Below are 18909 nucleotides of genomic sequence, written 5' to 3' on the forward strand. Positions count from 1 at the left end.
GTGTAGTTAGTAAACAGTTGATTGACAGTTGAGAGGCGGGCCGAAAGAGCAAAGCTCAACCCCCGCAAACACAACTAGGTGAATACAACTAGGTGAGTACACACACACATACACAGCCACACCACTTTTCTTTCCTAGCATTTGCAGTAAGCTTTCCTAGTAACTCATTCCTCTCAGCTCGGGAAGTAGCCTGGTGACATACCTCTGAACCTTTTCTTATTTCATTTTGTGTTTGTTTAGATGTGGACTCCAGGCTGGTGCCGCATATTCCAGTATTGGTCTGACACATGAGGTATACAAAGTCCTGAATGACTCCTTACACAAGTTCTCTGGTCCTGTCTCCTGAAGGATTTCCTCCCCCAGCTGGTACCTTGTGTTTGGCCTCTTGCTCCCTACACCTATCTTCATCACTTTGCACTTGCAAAAGTTAGTCTAGTAGCCATTTGTGTGTTAGAGAGAGAGAGAGAGAGAGAGAGAGAGAGAGAGAGAGAGAGAGATGGGAGAGGGAGAGAGAGAAGGGAGAGAAAGTGAGAGATGAGAAAGAGAGAGAGTGCGAGAGAAAGAGTGAGAGAGAGAGAGAGAGTGTGTGTGTGTGTGAGAGAAAGAGAGAGAGAGAAGAGAAAGAGAGAGAGAGAGAGAGAGAGAGAGAGAGAGAGAGAGAGAGAGATGGGAGAGAGAGGGATAGGGTGGAGAGAGAGAGAGAGAGAGAGAGAGAGAGAGAGAGAGAGAGAGAGATGGGAGAGAGAGATAGATGGGAGAGAGGGAGGGGGTGGGGGACGGCGGGTCGGCAATGAGCGCTCCGTCTGGGCCAAGGCAGCAGATATCCTCAGTGTGCTGCAAACCATGGTGGCGAGTGGGCTGACGCGTGAGATTACCCTGCCTGACCCGTGGCCCTGGCGTATTTTCTTCATTTGAGATTAGAGTTTGTGAGTGATAGTGCTAACGATCCATGTTTTGTGTTGCGTAAAGATATATCTTGACCCTTTGGAGGATTCGTTGTGGTCGCTAACCGGAGAAATAGTGACCCCACCAAAGAAGTGCAGATTATCAGCTAAGTGTCATCGTGGTTCTCTCCCGCATGTGGGCATGCTGCGTTGGCTTCACGAATATCATGCTCTTAGCATCATATTATATATATATATATATATATATATATATATATATATATATATATATATATATATATATATATATATATATATATATATATATATTTATTTATTATATACATACATATATATATATATATATATATATATATATATATATATATATATATATATATATATATATATATATATATGTGTGTGTGTGTGTGTAAATCACGAAAAATAACCACGTGATTAAAAATGTGACAGTGTCAGACCACGGAGGAAACAGGAATTTCCTTAAGTACTTTCGTATATTAATACATCTTCAGAAGGAGTAATGTATTAATCAGCTAGTTCTCCAAAAAAATGGGGAGGTAAATGTAAGAGCCCACATTAATGTCTCAACTGTCAATCAACTGGACCACTCCTTCTGAAGATGTATTAATATACGAAAGTACTTAAGGAAATTCCTGTTTCAATTTTCCTCCGTGGTCTGACACTGTCATATACACACACACACACACACACACACACACACACACACACACACACACACACACACACACACACACACACACACACACACACACACACACACACACACACACACACACACACACACACATACACACACACACACACACACACACACACACACACACACACACACACACACACATACACACACACACAAAAGTTCTTTCATTCTTGTACAGCCACTAGCACGCATAGCGTTTCGGGCAGGTCCTTGCTGTTGTTGTTTTAGGTTCAGCTACTTAAAACAAGAAGTTCCAGTAGCACGGGCTATGGTGAACCCGTATGGCACGTCCTTAATCCTAATTTTCCCCGGAAGACTACCCGCCAAATCGTTTATAACAACTAGGTACCCCATTCACTGGATACCTGGTTGTTAACTGCTGAGTGAACAAAGGCTACAGCTAAGGATTGGTGCCCAGTCAATCCTCCCAGACCAGGATACGAACCCAGCCCAAAGCGCTCATATTAAGTAAACGTAAATTCACTCAATGAGTGGCGCTGCCCAATAAACTCGCCCCTTGGGTGCAAAATTAATAAAAAAATAATTGTGTTAAATAAGTTGGGAAGGAGGGACCCTTGGCAAGTCGCTGGCTTCCTGTCCTCGTGGAGGCTACTAGTGTTAGCGGCCCTCAGATAAGATAAGTTCAGGTATCCGAGAATCTTGACGCGGTCTCCATAATGTGTTATTTTTTTCTTTTCGTGCTAACCGTTCGTTAACTGTTAAGAGTTTAGTTATTTCTTTACTGATTAGAGAAGTGCAAAGGCCATTTGTATGTTGTGGGGTCCTTACGCTGTGATTCCCGTTCTTAAGTGGAATTGTAAAGTGTCACAGATTCACACATCGGTCTACAATGTGAACACGTCCGTATTGTGAACGGTTGATTTGAGTTTGTATATTTATTATGCACTCCATCCCTTGGGCAGTGGTGGGCCACATATCCGTCCCGTGGGCAGTAGTGGACCGCATATCCATCCCGTGGGTAGTGGTGGACCGCATATCCGTCCCGTGGGCAGTGGTGGGCCGCATATCCGTCCCGTGGGCAGTATTGGACTGCATATCCATCCCGTGGGCAGTAGTGGACCGCATATCCATCCCGTGGGCAGTAGTGGACCGCATATCCATCCCGTGGGCAGTAGTGGACCACATATCCATCCCGTGGGCAGTAGTGGACCGCATATTCATCCCGTGGGCAGTAGTGGACCGCATATCCATCCCGTGGGCAGTAGTGGACCGCATATCCATCCCGTGGGCAGTAGTGGACCGCATATCCATCCCGTGGGCAGTAGTGGACCGCATATCCATCCCGTGGGCAGTAGTGGACCGCATATTCATCCCGTGGGCAGTAGTGGACCGCATATCCATCCCGTGAACAGTAGTGGACCGCATATTCATCCCGTGGGCAGTAGTGGACCGCATATCCATCCCGTGGGCAGTAGTGGACCGCATATTCATCCCGTGGGCAGTAGTGGACCACATATCCATCCCGTGGGCAGTAGTGGACCGCATATTCATCCCGTGGGCAGTAGTGGACCGCATATCTATCACGTGGGCTGTAGTGGACCTCATATCCATCCCGTGGGCAGTAGTGGACCACATACCCATCCCGTGGGCAGTAGTAAACCACATATCTATCCCGTGGGCTGTAGTGGACCTCATATCTATCCCGTGGGCAGTAGTGGACCCCATATCCATCCCGTGGGCAGTAGTGGACCCCATATCCATCCCGTGGGCAGTAGTGGACCACATATCCATCCCGTGGGCAGTAGTGGACCGCATACCCATCTACTTGTGTGCAGTATTGGTCCACATGATGACCAAATCACACATCAGAAGATGGAGAAGCAACGACGTTTCGGTCCGTCCGGGACCATTATCATGTAAGTGATAATGGTGTTGGCAATGTTACGACTTACGACTTAATAATGGTCCAGGATGGACCGGAACTTCGTCGCCGTTTCTCCATCTTGTGATGTGTGGTGTGGTCATTATATCTTGAGCCCCGTAGTGACTCAGCGTCAGCACTGGACCACTTACCCATCCCGTTGGCAGTAGTAAAACACACAATGAGCCACAGACATTAGAATATTTTTTGTTAGTGTCATGGTAGTTAACAAATGGGTTACATTAGGCAACGTGGTTATCTTGATCTTGAGATTATCTTGATATGATTTCGGGGCTTTAGTGTCCCCGTGGCCCGGTCCTCGACCAGGCCTCCACCCCCAGGAAGCAGCCCGTGACAGCTGACTCACACCCAGGTACCTATTTTACTGCTAGGTAACAGGGGCATAGGGTGAACGAAACTCTGTCCATTGTTTCTCGCCGGCGCCCGGGATCGAACCCGGGACCACAGGATCACAAGTCCAGGGTGCTGTCCGCTCGGCCGACCGGCTCCCAAAGGCCGGTGGATGCAGACTCCATACAGTTTCAAATATAGATATGATAAAGCCCAATAGGCTCAGGAATCGGTACACCAGTTGATTGACAAATGAGAGGTGGGACCAAAGAGCCGAAGCTCAACCCCCGCAAGCACAACTAGGTGAGTAAAACCATACCTTAATTAAGCAGTTTTTTCTACCACAGACGCCGTCATTCCTTTACAATGCTAACATATACACATTGTATTCTGTCCTCCGTGGACTGGGTTAGAGAATTGTTAAATTGATTTATTGAACAATCAGCCACAGAAGGTGATTGTAGTGCTATTAAAATATTAATCTAATCTACATGCATAAATACATAGGTTTTACGTCTGTCGAACGCTGCATAAACAGTGTTCGAGGTGTGTTTTACCCGTAATGTGTTTAATGGGCATTTTTTACAAGGTGAAATGTAATAGTGGGCCACATTGCCATCTCGTGGGCAATATTGGACCATATGTCCATCCCGTGGGCAGTAGTGGACCATACATGTATTCCGTGGGCAGTAGTGGACCATATATGTATTCCGTGGGCAGTAGTGGACCATACATGTATTCCGTGGGCAGTAGTGGACCATACATGTATTCCGTGGGCAGTAGTGGACCATACATGTATTCCGTGGGCAGTAGTGGACCATACATGTATTCCGTGGGCAGTAGTGGACCATATATGTATTCCGTGGGCAGTAGTGGACCATATATGTATTCCGTGGGCAGTAGTGGACCATATACGTATTCCGTGGGCAGTAGTGGACCATACATGTATTCCGTGGGCAGTAGTGGACCATATATGTATTCCGTGGGCAGTAGTGGACCATATATGTATTCAGTGGGCAGTAGTGGACCATACATGTATTCAGTGGGCAGTAGTGGACCATATATGTATTCCGTGGGCAGTAGTGGACCATACATGTATTCCGTGGGCAGTAGTGGACCATACATGTATTCCGTGGACAATTTTTCAAGTTCATTCTTTATTATGTACCTCATATCCGTCCCGTGGGCGGTGGTGGAAAGGGTTACCGAGTCACATAATCGGTTCAAGATCTGAGCCTATTATGTGCCACTTAGCTAAACGACAGCCCCCCCCTAGTTCGTTTAGCTAAGCAAATAACAATCTTTTGGCGCTAGTTACACAATTATATATATATATAATATATATATATATATATATATATATATATATATATATATATATATATATATATATATATATATATATATATATATATATATATATATATATATCATTTACACAAATACATATACCCACCGATAATCTTTTGTATCACAAGCTCTTGATTCAACAAGAGGCTCACAACAGTCACTATACAAGGCACTTTACATCTATAGTGAGTCACACAGTTTCTAGTCTTGCTGCACACCCACCCAACTGGGCGGCAGCTTTACAGTCATGTGCATGCATTACTTACAGTAAGCAAATTTTGGATATTTCGCTAAGATTTCGGGCAGCACATTATGAATGAAGTACTTACATATTTCTTGGACTCCATTGATGGTGTTATCTCTGAATTCCTCGATTTTTTCACATTCTTTTATATAATGACGCAAAGTATGCGAATAATTCTGCTGACAGAGTTTACATTTAGTCAAATCTACATCAGCAGATCTTACAGACTCCCAGAGGTACTTGTAGCCGAGCCTAAGCCTAGCAGTGATAACATCTAGAAGTCTGCTAACCTTATTGGATGACCCATAGACGTGCGGTTCTTCCTGCATAATAGAATGATGATAGATGGCCCAACTGGTGTTAATTTCATTTTGCATCAAGTCTACGAGATTTCGTTGATGTTGCCAGAATATTACTGCCCTCAGGCTGCTCAAAGGCCGTCCAAGATGGTAATCAGTTCCCTCTTTATGAGCAAAAATCATCAGTTCTATCATGCATTCGGAGACCAATATGGGAAGGAATCCACAGGAGACAAACTCTGACTCCATCATTGATTATTTCATTATATCTATGTCTAGCTTCAGAGACAAGCACGTCAGAGTTATGCTGTGGGGAGCTGAGGGCAGTCAAGGATGACAAGGAGTTACTTACAATTAGCGTGTCAACTTTGGATTCTAATGCGCGCTCGAGTGCAAGGATTGTGGCAACCATTTCTGTTTGAAGAGTGGAGGCCCAGTTATTTATACGCGCCCCACACTCATAGGAAAAGGAACCATCTCTCGCTGTCACAACAACTGCACTTCCAGCTGCACAATGGGACTGGTGAAGGATCCATCAGTGCAAATAATCTGAGAGAGGTACCGCTCTCTGACCAAAGGATCAATTTGGCTTAAGGCATTGTACTTTGCTTCTTGTCAAAACAAGGCTTGTTCTTTAATCAGCTTCTTGGGTGGGAAAGGGGGGACAGTAATTTGGAAAGGGGTGATCTCCCACGGGGCAGGAACGTGTCGTTGTTGTCTCTCTTGAAAGAGGTGATGAATATTATACATTCTGAGCAAAGTGGCAGTTTTGGCAATCCATTTGGAGGGATGCTGACCTTCAAGAAAGAAGGTTTGGAGGGCTTCAGTGTAGGGGTTAGGGTGGGTTAGCCTAAACATCTTGATACCAATTAAAGTATTAATTTCAGTGATACGATCAGTGATACACATGAAATATTCTATTCCTCCCTCATGTTTAGTAATTTAGTTATGCGGGGGTAGTTAGTTATTTTAGTTTAGTTCATTTATTATGCACCCCATACCCATCTTGTGGGCGGTAGTGGAAAGGGTTACAGAGGCACATAATGGGCTCAGGGACTGAACCCCACAATTAATTTAGCTAAGCAAGTTACAATCTTGATGAGCTAGTTACAAAATTCAGTATAAGTCGTCACATCAACAATGGGTTCGAGATCGACCACAAGTACAGTTTCTAAATTAAGCAACTGGCATATGTGGAGAGCTAGTGTCACAGTTGATATTGTGACACTAGCTCACAATATCACGGTGAGCTCACAATATCACGAGGGCGGTGTGTCCTGCACACCGCCCCCCATCCAGTGGGGAGCGGTGGATAGGTTACAATCACTCTTAGTTACTACCTACAGTTAGCAAACTGGGGATATTTCGCTAAAATTTCTGGTAGCAGATCATTTTGAATGAAATATTGACACATCGTTGGTACATTGATTATAGAATTGTCTCTGAATTCACGTATCTTTTCGCACTCCATCACATAGTGACGGAGGGTGTGCGAATAATTTTGTTGACACAATTTACATTTGGTCAGATCTACATCGGTAGATAATGAGAATTCCCAGAGATACTTGTAACCGAGTCTAAGCCGAGCAGTAGTAACATCTAGAAGTCTGCTGATTTTATTGGATGAACCATAGATGTGTGGCTCCTCTTGCATGATAGTATGATGATAGATGGAATTACTAGTGTCGATTTCACTTTGCCTCAGATCTACAAGATCTTGTTGAAGTTCTCGGTGTACTGCTGCTCTCAGATTGCTCATTGACAATCCAAGATTACACTCAACGGTTCCTTTAAAGGCAGATTCTTTGGCTAACTTATCAGCTCTATCATGCATTCGGAGGCCAACATGAGATAGAGACCATATGAAATGAACTCTGTTACCATCCTTAATAATTTTGTTGTATTTGTGTCTAGCTTCGGACACGAGCATGTTACAGTTATGTCTTAAAGAGTTGAGAGCAATTAAGAATGATAAGGAGTCACTTACAATTAATGTATCAAGTTTGGAGACTTGTACACATTTCAGTGCAAGGATCAAGGCAAATAGTTCGGTCTGAAGGGTAGAGGACCAATTGTTTATACGGACTCCCCACTCAAAGTACAAGCCATCGCCCATTGTCAGAACAACTGCACTTCCAGCTGCACCCGTGGTGCGGTGTAGGGAACCATCAGTGTATATGATTTGAGAGAGAGAATGCTCTGTGGACAGAGCATTAATATGGCTTAAGGCGTTGAGCTTTCCCTCAAGATGAAGCTTGGGCTGATCTCTAATTTGCTTCTTGGGTGGAAAAGGAGGGATTAAAATTGGAAAGGGTATAACCTCCCACGGTGCAGGAAAGTGCCGTTGTTGTTTCTCTTGGTACAAATTGTGAACCTGATACATTCTGAGATGAGTTCCAGTTTTTGTTATCCATTTGGAACAATGCTGATCTTCAATAAAGAAATTCTGGAGGGCTTCTGTGCAAGGATTAGGATGAGTTAGCCTAAGCATTTTTATACCAATTTGACAGTTAATTTCAGTAACACGATCAACAACGCTCAGAATATTAAGTTCCTTTCTCATATTAAGCATCTTTGTGGTACGAGGGCACCCAAGGATTATCCTCAAGGCTTCGTTCTGCAATTTTTCAAGCCCTCCAAGCTTTCTTTCAGGCATCAAAACAAGCAGAGGTGCAGCATAATCCACTAAAGATCTGATGTATGCAAGGTACATCATTTTGACAATTCTGACATTGGCACCATAGCCTGAGTGATAACCTGCAACGGCCTTGAGAGCTCGAAGCCTCTCTTTATACTGACGACAGAATCTGAATACAGCAGGGCCATACAGTGGCACCTCAAGGCCAAGGTATATGAATCTGTTTACATAGTCAAGGTGGGAGCCATCAGACAGTTGCATCTTGCTAACAGCTCCTCCCTGCCTGGGTGGGCGCCGATTTAGTATCTTTGTTTTCTCTGCTGAGATAACTAAACCTAGGTCCTGACATGAGTCTAATACAGAGTTAAGAGCGTTCTGCGTGTTAGCATACCCAGTGGTGTGTATCATTATATCATCAGCATAGCTAATGATGTGGACGTTGGATTTGCTTGGTACAGAGTTTAACAGCGTGTTTATTAAGATATTAAACAAGGTAGGACTTGTTTAATATCAGGACTTGATTTGCAGTATCAAAGGCAGACTTGAGATCTAGGAAGGTGGCATATGACTTCAGTGTGCAGGGTAAGAAAGGTGGTGATGCAATGATGCACACTCTTTCCATGCATGAAGCCATATATCTGGGGGATAGCATGGTTCTGATTCTATGGAGGAGACAGTTTAGGACCATTCTCTCGAATGTTTTGCAAATGCAGCTAGTAAGGGAAATTAGGCGGAAAGCATTCTCTTGATTTGGCATGGAAATTGGAATGATTATACTGTTGGTCCAAGAGGTAGGAAGTTCCCCAGTAACATAGCTCATATTATACAGCTCAAGCAGGGGATCCCTGGTACTAAAGGGAGCAGACGCAATATGTCATAAGTGATACCATCCTCACCGGGTGATGTGGCTTTACCTTTGTTTAGGGCCAAAAGTAGCTCAAACTCAGTAAAAGGCACGTTGCATTCATCTTCCTTGTGGAGCATGAAGTCAACGAGCCTCTCTCGATCTCCGTAACCAGCATTTAACCTGAATTGTGTCTGTGGGAAGATTATTGAAGCTAGAGTTGGTTGCCCAAGCATCGACTAACTTGTTTGCTCTGTGTAGAGGGTGAGAGTGTGCTACTTGGCCGAGCTTATCGCCTTTAATTCTTTTAATATCCTTCCATGCCTTGCTGAGTGGGGTGTGAGAGTTGAAACTGTTAACAAAAGTTTCCCCAGTTATCTTGCCTGAGCTCTGTCATGCGCTCCCTCGCCTTGGCTAGGGCTTTCTGAAAGAGCTATAGCATTGCCGGCGTACGTGTTTCCCTATATGCAAGCCTAACTCTTCTGGCAGTGCGTTTCGAGGATAATCCTCATGGCTTCGTTTTGCATCTTTTCCAGCCCTCCGAGCATTCTCTCAGGCACTAGAGCAAGCATACATCAGCTGGCAGGTGTACACGATCCGAATTTTATACTCTGAGTGGGCCTCTCGTGCAGGCGCATCACCTCAACCACCATCCTCAAAAGCCCACAAGCAATCCAGCTGGGATGGCCCCATTGTAGACCAAGTTGCTGCAGAGTGCCTGGGTGCTGCAACAACACAACACGACATTGCTCGCCTCACAGCAGTAGCAGCACCACATGCAGGGGATTTCCTGTTAGCAACCCCAATATTGGCAACTGGCACACGTCTTGCACCACACGCCCTCCGAAATGCTGTGGCCCTCCGCCTTGCTGCCCCAATCCACACCAGATATAGGTGTATTTGCAACGAGGTGGTGGCCAAAAGGTACGGCCATCATGGCCTACTCTGCCAAAGCACAGGGGGATGGCACTCGAGACATGGTGAACACGACCAGACAAAAGATGATGGTAGCCAAGGCTAATTCCCCATCATCCCGCCGGCACTGTGATCTTGGGCATAGTATTTTATCAAATCACCTCATTCTTTGGGGCACACGTGAGGAACACAAATGGAAACAAGCCTGAATGGTCCCCAGGCATATATGCAACTGAAAACTCTCACCCCCAGAAGTGACTCGAACCCATACTGCCAGGAGCACTCTGCAACTGGTGTATACGACACCTTAACCACTCGACCATCACAACCGGACAAAAGATGATGGTAGCTGAGGCTAATTCCCCATCATCCCGCCGGCACTCTGATGGTAATCTTGGGCATAGTATTTTATCAAATCACCTCATTCTTTGGGGCACACGTTAGGAACACAAATGCGAACAAGCCTGAATGGTCCCAGGCTAGTATTGATAAAATACTATGCCCAAGATTACTATCAGAGTGCCGGCGGGATGATGGGGAATTAGCCTCGGCTACCATCATCCTTTGTCCAGTCGTGATGGTCGAGTGGTTAAGGTTTCCTGTACACCAGTTGCAGAGTGCTCCTGGCAGTATGGGTTTGAGTCACTTCTGGGGTGTGAGTTTTCAGTTGCATATAAGCCTGGGGACCATTCAGGCTTGTTCGCATATATATATATATATATATATATATATATATATATATATATATATATATATATATATATATATATATATATATATATCCAGAGGGGAAACGCCTGCTGCATCCTCGGTCCTTTCCGGAAGCGGAGGAGCTCCAAGACATCCATAACCTTTAAGCACTCATTGTATCAACCAATGTGCATCTTATAACCTTTAAATATCTAATAAAGCACATTAAAACACAAATGGGGGGGGGGGGGTGCTAGAAGAAAAGTACACAGAAAAAAAAATATATATATATATATATATATATATATATATATATATATATATATATGTGTATCAAATCAATGTGTATCAAGTGTGTGTGTGTGTGTTCACTCACCTAATTGTGCTTGCAGGGGTTGAACTCTGGCTCTTTGGTCCCGCCTCTCAACGGTCAATCAACTAATATACAGGTTCCTGAGCCTACTGGGCTCTATCATATCTACACTTAAAGCTGTGTATGGAGTCAGCCTCCACCACATCACTTGTTAATGCATACCATTTGTGTATATATAATATATATATATATATATATATATATATATATATATATATATATGGAGGGGGGGTACCACCACTGGTGCAATTATAGGGACCCACAGCCTCAGAGAAGGGAACACAGAGCATTCAGGGAAAAACTTGCCATTTAACTCTGAATATATATATATATATATATATTATGACCAGGCTTTATAAAAGCCTCGTCATAAGCCTCCTCTCAACATAATGATTTTTTTTTACTTCCAGCCCAGTCCTAATAGCACGTCGCATTCTGACGTATACTTTACCCAAGACCCAAAACTGTCGTATTAGAAAATGTTAGCGGCTCCCGAAATTGACACAATGTCCTGTTTTCTGTTGGTGGGTCCTCTGGCAGGTTTGGATAATGCGCTTTGGGAACAATAGTTTGTTTACGTTTGGGAACGTTCGCCAGAACGGGCTGCTCCGTCCATGTACTCAGTGACCGTTCAAACAAAACCACGATAAGAATTTGACTTTGATTTACTTGGCGTGTTTACAAGATAACAATTTAGCGATAATGTATTTGTAAATTGTCATTGACCCTTCAGATAGTTGCTGTTTGTCCCGTATTAGTACCAATAAGCGTAGTTTGCTCTGATGGTAGGTATCTTGAAAAGTGCCTTGGGGCCAGACTGTTGGTTACTGTGTTATCGTAAGTCGCACGACTTTGTCAAGTTCTGTTAACAGATAAGGTTTGATATTTTATCAGGAAAACTTTGCTTATATTTATTGCTTTAAAGTATCTCAGGGAGGGTGTTCGTTCACTCTTTGTTCCATGGTTCAGGTATATTTAGGCGTACCAATAATCCGGGTCTTTCTTATTTGTTTAGTGGTTCCTGTGTTTTCCAGTAATTTTGTGTTTTTCGTCAAATACTAATGTGATCTGCCTCCTATAGGTTACTCTGTAGAAAGTCTCAGTAAAGTACACTTTCGTGTTTTCTTCACTGTAGCTCCTTCCCTAAAATGCTTCTTTTGATGCCTTCATAGGGTCTATTTTTCACAGTGGTTATTGGTAAGGCGCCAGACCAATGCCTTTTTGTAATTTGTATTGATCCTTGTTACTTTTATTATATTCTGTATAAAATACTGGCAAGGTGTTTTAGGTCTTGTCTTTCTTATTACAGAATATTGCTGTTATCATCTCTATAATTTTAAGATTCGTCACAATTCCCAGTGACCATCATTCATCGACTGTAATTAGGACATATCTTTTCGTTGTTTTAAACTGATTGGTGATGGGCATGTTTACACTATGCTAATTGTGTCAGATTACCTAGTCTTACACAACGAACAGATAGATGGCTAAGTCCTGTGTTAAAGTTCTCTGATGCCTTACAAGAAGGTACGTATACATCCTTTGAGTAGGAAAACAAAGGAATACTCTCGTGAATATAATATAATATTGATAAATGTTTGATAGGGTATTTATTACACACCAATACATGGTTGGGGTGTGAGGCATGAGGCGATGAGGTGATACCTTACAGTTACCTTGCAGTAAAGGATCTCTGTACGCTCTCCAGGTCAGCAGTTTCTCCAGCTTCGCAAAGGGCTGTCATTGTGCAACAGTATTCTACTCTAGAGAGCACTAGCGTCTCGAAAAGAATCATCATTGGTAAAGCATGTTTGAAAGGTAGTGAGGTGTACTTAAGTGTAAGATGGTTGAGAATTAAGGGAACAATGATTCAGTGTCATTTGTGATTAAGAGAGGAAGACTTTGGTGAGGATCAAATAACAAGGATTTATTTAATCTGATATTAGTCATTCTCTTCACAGTTGGTGAAGAGGATGTGGTGTTCCCGCCACTGAAGGTAGTTAGTTCATGCTGATCTAGTATTTTTAATTTTGTTCGCTTAATTTAGGCTAGGCTTCCATGATCAATTACGGAATGTGATCAGTTGTGAGGATGATGATTATGCGCAAGATATATTGGTCTCCTTTTAAGTTATAAATTTTACCTAGGAATTGTTTGTTAAAACCTGAACTTAACTCTAGCTGTTGAATTATTGACAAAACGGCAAATGTTATGTAATAAGCTTCAAATTCTCATTTTGTTCCGTGTCGGTTATGTAGCCCCATTCTTTTACAATTAGGGGCGTACGCAGTTTACCGTCAAGCGTCATGGCCACTTTTGTCTTATGACGTAACTGCCCGGGCATGGAACAGCTGTGGGCGATGCAATCTGTTTATAAAGATCTATGTACTAGACACTACCAATGTAAACAGCAACTATTTTTAGTTTCCGTTAGATGTGAACTAGACTTATATATATATATATATATATATATATATATATATATATATATATATATATATATATATATATATATATATCCCCCTTCTTCCAGCCAGAGGTGGTACTCCCATCCCTATATTTAATATATATATATATATATATATATATATATATATATATATATATATATATATATATATATATATATATATATATATAGGGTTGTCTCTCATTATATATATATATATATATATATATATATATATATATATATATATATATATATATATATGAGAGACAGTGTCTGACCACGGAGGAAGAATTGAAACAGGAGTTTCCTTAAGTACTGGTCAAGGCCTTGAAACTTTTTGATATACATGTATTGTTTAGCTACGAAAATACTGTTGGTAAACTATTAGTTAGAAGCGGCCCTCATAGTGATAATTGTGTTATTAATAAAATACCTTATAAAGACTGTAATAGGTTCTATGTTGGGTAAACTTCTAAATATTGGAAATGTAGAATTTCGCAACATAAATACTCCGTAAGACATGACCAATTGTCTAATGCTTTGTTCATTTGTCAGAAAATGCTCACCAAATTGATTGGGAGATGTCTTCTTCAATAACGAATTGTAAGAGCACTTATTACAGGAACATAATTGAATCTGCTTTAATACAGATTACAAAATAAGGTAATTTGAACATTAGCAGTGGTTTATATAACTTAGATCCATTTTTGATAGATCAATTAAAGGGCGATTTGAGTAGGATCATTGATGCACATTTTTCTCACTAATTCATTGCAAATATTTACTATCTTATGCTATTATTATCCATGTGTGGGCCTATTGGTGGGTATCAGGTACACGGGTACCTGATGCCAGATGTCTGCAGCAGCTGATGGAGGCATTTGAGCGGAATTCTGTGTTGAGTTTCACGTACGAGATGGAGAATAATGGGAAGCTGCCCTTTCTGGATGTAACAGTCACGGAAAGGAGCGGTGGCTTCCACACTGCAGTCTACACCAAAGAAACAAACATAGGAATGTGCCTCAATGCCAACAGTGACTGCCCAGACAGGTACAAGAGGAGTGTTGTTAACGCTTACGTCGACCGTGCTCTCAGCCACAGCTCAGGATGGAAAGAAGTCGATGAAGAACTCTAGGGTAAAGCACTGCTTCTCAAACGGTTTCGTTGAAGACATCATAAAAAGAAAAGTGAAACGCCATGCAACCTCTGAAGAGTCAACCAACACAACACTTGTACCCCCTATTAGACTATTTTACAGGACTTTCTTTTCGACGGCTCATAAAACGGAGGAAAGATATTGTTGATAGGAACGTCATCCCTACAGACAAAAATCAGAAAATACAGTTGATAATTAATATAAAAACAAAAAACGGCCAATCTACTCATGAAAAACTCCCCAGACACAAAGCAGAACGCTTTGAAGGACACCAACGTTGTCTATGCCTTTAAATGCCCACTTGGGGACTGTAAGCCCCAAAGAACTCAGTATATAGGCAAGACAATAACGTCTCTTTCCAGGCGACTAACAATGCATAAGCAACAGGGCGCCATCAAGGAACATAAAATCTCTTCTCACAACAAGACCATCACCAGAGAAATCTTAACAAACAACACAGAAATCATCGATAGGTACAGCGATAACAGGCGGCTCGACATCAGCGAGGCACTACACATCAAAAAGCAATCAACAGCTAATTAATGCCCAACTGTATTCTAACCCACTTCAATGCATCGTATGGGCCAATAGGCCCTCTGCAGTTACTTCCATTCTCATGTACCCACCTCACCCAAACCAATAAAAAACGAGGGGATATGTCAAATGTTTCATACACAGTGCATCAAGTGTATCATAAAATTGTAGTTCATAAGTGTAGTGTAAGTGTAAAGAAATCTTTGAGAATGTAAGAAGCCCTTACGAAACGCTTCTAAGCGTCAGACCATCAAAAAAAAAAGAATTTTGGAGAACTGTTATTTTCATTACCACCGACAGTGAAGAAAAATATAAGAAATATAGAAAAAATTCGTGTTAGAAGAATTATTGATCTTACTTTTTCGGTCATATTCAACAACATATATATATATATATATATATATATATATATATATATATATATATATATATATATATATATATATAATATATATATATATATATATATATATATATATATATATATATATATATATATATATATATATATATATATATATATTAGCAATCGTTAGTACGCGATTGCACTAACGATACAATGCAGTATTTTCTTGCAACAAACATTTTCAATATAAATTCCTTTGTTAGTACCATTAAAATTTGATGAAATTCAGAAATGTTTGGAAAAAGATCTTTTAAATAATGACTTTAGAGATAAAACAATTGAAGTAAAGAGGAACTTGTACGGAGGGCGCAGAGGGCTCTTGAGTGTAGTGTGTGGGGCGGCTGTTGAGGCCGTACCTGCTCTCTTGCATCTAGAGTGAGAGAGTGGTGGTGATGGTGGTGGTGGTCGGAGGGGGGGAGGGGGCTTTTCTCATGATTTGGCAATCGTTAAACTTTAATGCCGTCTCCTTTTCTATTCGTACGATATTGTACCAACTTTGAGTGACCCACCAAACTTATCGATGCCAATGCTCATTAAGTTAGTCCGGGATTACGTAAATTTGAAGTGCTATTATTTCTACAAAAACAAACGAACTTGTGTGCTCTATGGACGTACAATATGGTTCACTCTAAGGACTACATGGGTGATATATTACTCGGTTTGTTCTCGGATTTAACAAGCGCCAAATTTGAGGTAGTTTTGGCAAATCAGAAACGCAAGAATCGGGACAGGATTTTCACACAATCTGAAGCCGGAACAGGATTTTCACACAATCTGAAGCCGGAACAGGATTTTCACACAATCTGAAGCCGGAACAGGATTTTCACACAATCTGAAGCCGGAACAGGATTTTCACACAATCTGAAGCCGGAACAGGATTTTCACACGATCTGAAGCCGGAACAGGATTTTCACACGATCTGAAGCCGGAACAGGATTTTCACACAATCTGAAGCCGGAACAGGATTTTCACACGATCTGAAGCCGGACCAGGATTTTCACACAATCTGAAGCCGGAACAGGATTTTCACACGATCTGAAGCCGGAACAGGATTTTCACACAATTTGAAGCCGGAACAGGATTTTCACACAATCTGAAGCCGGAACAGGATTTTCACACAATCTGAAGCCGGAACAGGATTTTCACACAATCCCCAATGCACTCTGGCTATCATCTAGGAATGTTCTACCTCTGACGCTCCTCTCTCAATACACAAAGAGTAATCACACTAACGTGACTGCATCAATGAGAAAATCCGTAGGAGTCACGATGGGGGTTCGAACCTATGTGGTGGGTGTTCCCACTCCCACACACTAGCGACTAAACTAGATTAGGTTCGAACCCTCATAGTCTTGCCGTCACGGCTCCTATGCATTTTCTCATTGATGAAGTCACGTTAGTGTGATTACTCTGTGTATATATATATATATATATATATATATATATATATATATATATATATATATATATATATATATATATATATATAGTTTAGATTTAGGAAAGACCTGGGGTAAATATTGGTCTGATAACAGGGTTGTTGATTTGTGGAACCAATTACTGCATAACATAATAGAAATAGGATCCCTTGATTGTTTCAGGCGTAGGTTAGACACGGAACACGCACCGCATAGGTTCGAACCCTCCTATGGCTCCTATGGATTTCCTCATTAATAATAATAATCCTTCGCGTGGTCGTCCCTCAAGAACGGCTCGACCACCTCTGCGACTTCGACACCTTGAAGAAGGAAACTCGACAAGACTACCAACTTCGGGGAACTGTGATAAGGAACACATCCACAAGGGCCGTGATGAGGGTTCGAACCTATGTCCGAGAGGATCCCAGACGCGCCTTAATCGACTGTGCCACAACATGGGCAAAAGAATTGCAACTGCCCCTCACATGTGATGTTTATTTGATGCATCACGCTATTCTGATTTATGTGTGTAATGAAGTAAGGGCGAAGAAGTAGAACAGCTTATTGACAGAGCCTGGGTGCATGGGGGAAATGTGTAAAACCCCGGTTTGTGTCTCAGAGAGACTACAGGATCCGTGTGAGGGCAGTTGCACTCCCGGTTGCACACACACACACACACACACACACACACACACACACACACACACACACACACACACACATATATATATATATATATATATATATATATATATATATATATATATATATATATATATATATATATTTTATTTTTTTTTTTGCACTATAATTTTTTTTTTTTTTTGCAGGGATATTCCTGCGCGGGCCCTAAGCCTCTGGCTGGCCCACTAAGTGTTTCTCGTTTCTGTTTTACTTGGGCGGAATATGAGTATTTATAACTCGTATAATCGCTTCAGTAAGATTTTGTCCCATGTATTTAACAACTTCTTCTGCTCTGTTAAATCTAAGTTGAAATCTTAATGGGTTTGTAACTGTGCACTGTGTTAGATAATGTTCCGGGGGGTCTGTCGGGCATTTCTCCACAGTGCTGGCATTTCCTTTCATTTTCCGGAACCTGTAAGCCTATTTCCCACGCACATGAGTACCCAAGCCAGATGCGATGTAAGTGTACTTCTGTTGTTCTACTGCTCCCTTTCATCAAACTAAGTGGTTTGTAGTTGGCTGAATTCTTGTACCAACCCTCAGATCCTGATGTTGCAACTACTGTGTTGTGGTCACTATATATTTTTTGCATTGCTCTGTTTATAATTACTTTCTTAATCTGTGTTATTGATACTGATATTGGTTCCAAAGAGCCAAGGGAATTCTTGGCTTTCGCACATTTGCCGAAATTAAAATATCTACGAATAATTCTCTGTTTGTATGTCTGGTAAATAACAATTTAAATATTTGGTGTTCTATTGTCCAGCACGACACGCATTCGTCACATGTTAAGATAATTATAAAGAATTTAATTATAATTAATTTGTGAGCATGAACTAACGCAAGTGCAGAAATATTAATCTCTATTAGACATAAACACTAAAGATTAAAAAATTCTATTAATATGAATTTTAAATTCAGATATTAAATTTAATATTGCTCTTATTTTTTTAAGTGGATTGAGTATGTATTCTCGGGACAGCATAAGGCTTTACTCGTTATCCGGTTCTTATGACATTATCTGCCGGATGTGACATCACGAGT

The 18909-nt window shown here is 41.5% G+C and overlaps 1 protein-coding gene across 2 annotated transcripts in view; it reads left to right on the forward strand.

Moving 5' to 3' along the window:
• The first annotated feature begins 789 nt into the window (after positions 1-789).
• Positions 790-18909, forward strand: part of LOC123768597 (ras-like GTP-binding protein RhoL) — a 51384-nt gene continuing 33264 nt past the window's right edge. Inside the window, exon 1 of one of the 2 annotated variants that reach the window (XM_045759234.2) lies at positions 790-926. The gene's annotated coding sequence lies outside the window, so the exon portion shown is untranslated. The remainder of the gene's footprint in view (positions 927-18909) is intronic. The other variant, XM_045759235.2, reaches the window with a different exon arrangement.

This window comes from Procambarus clarkii, chromosome 86 (genome assembly GCF_040958095.1).
Source record: "Procambarus clarkii isolate CNS0578487 chromosome 86, FALCON_Pclarkii_2.0, whole genome shotgun sequence".
Taxonomy (NCBI): Eukaryota; Metazoa; Arthropoda; class Malacostraca; order Decapoda; family Cambaridae; genus Procambarus; species Procambarus clarkii.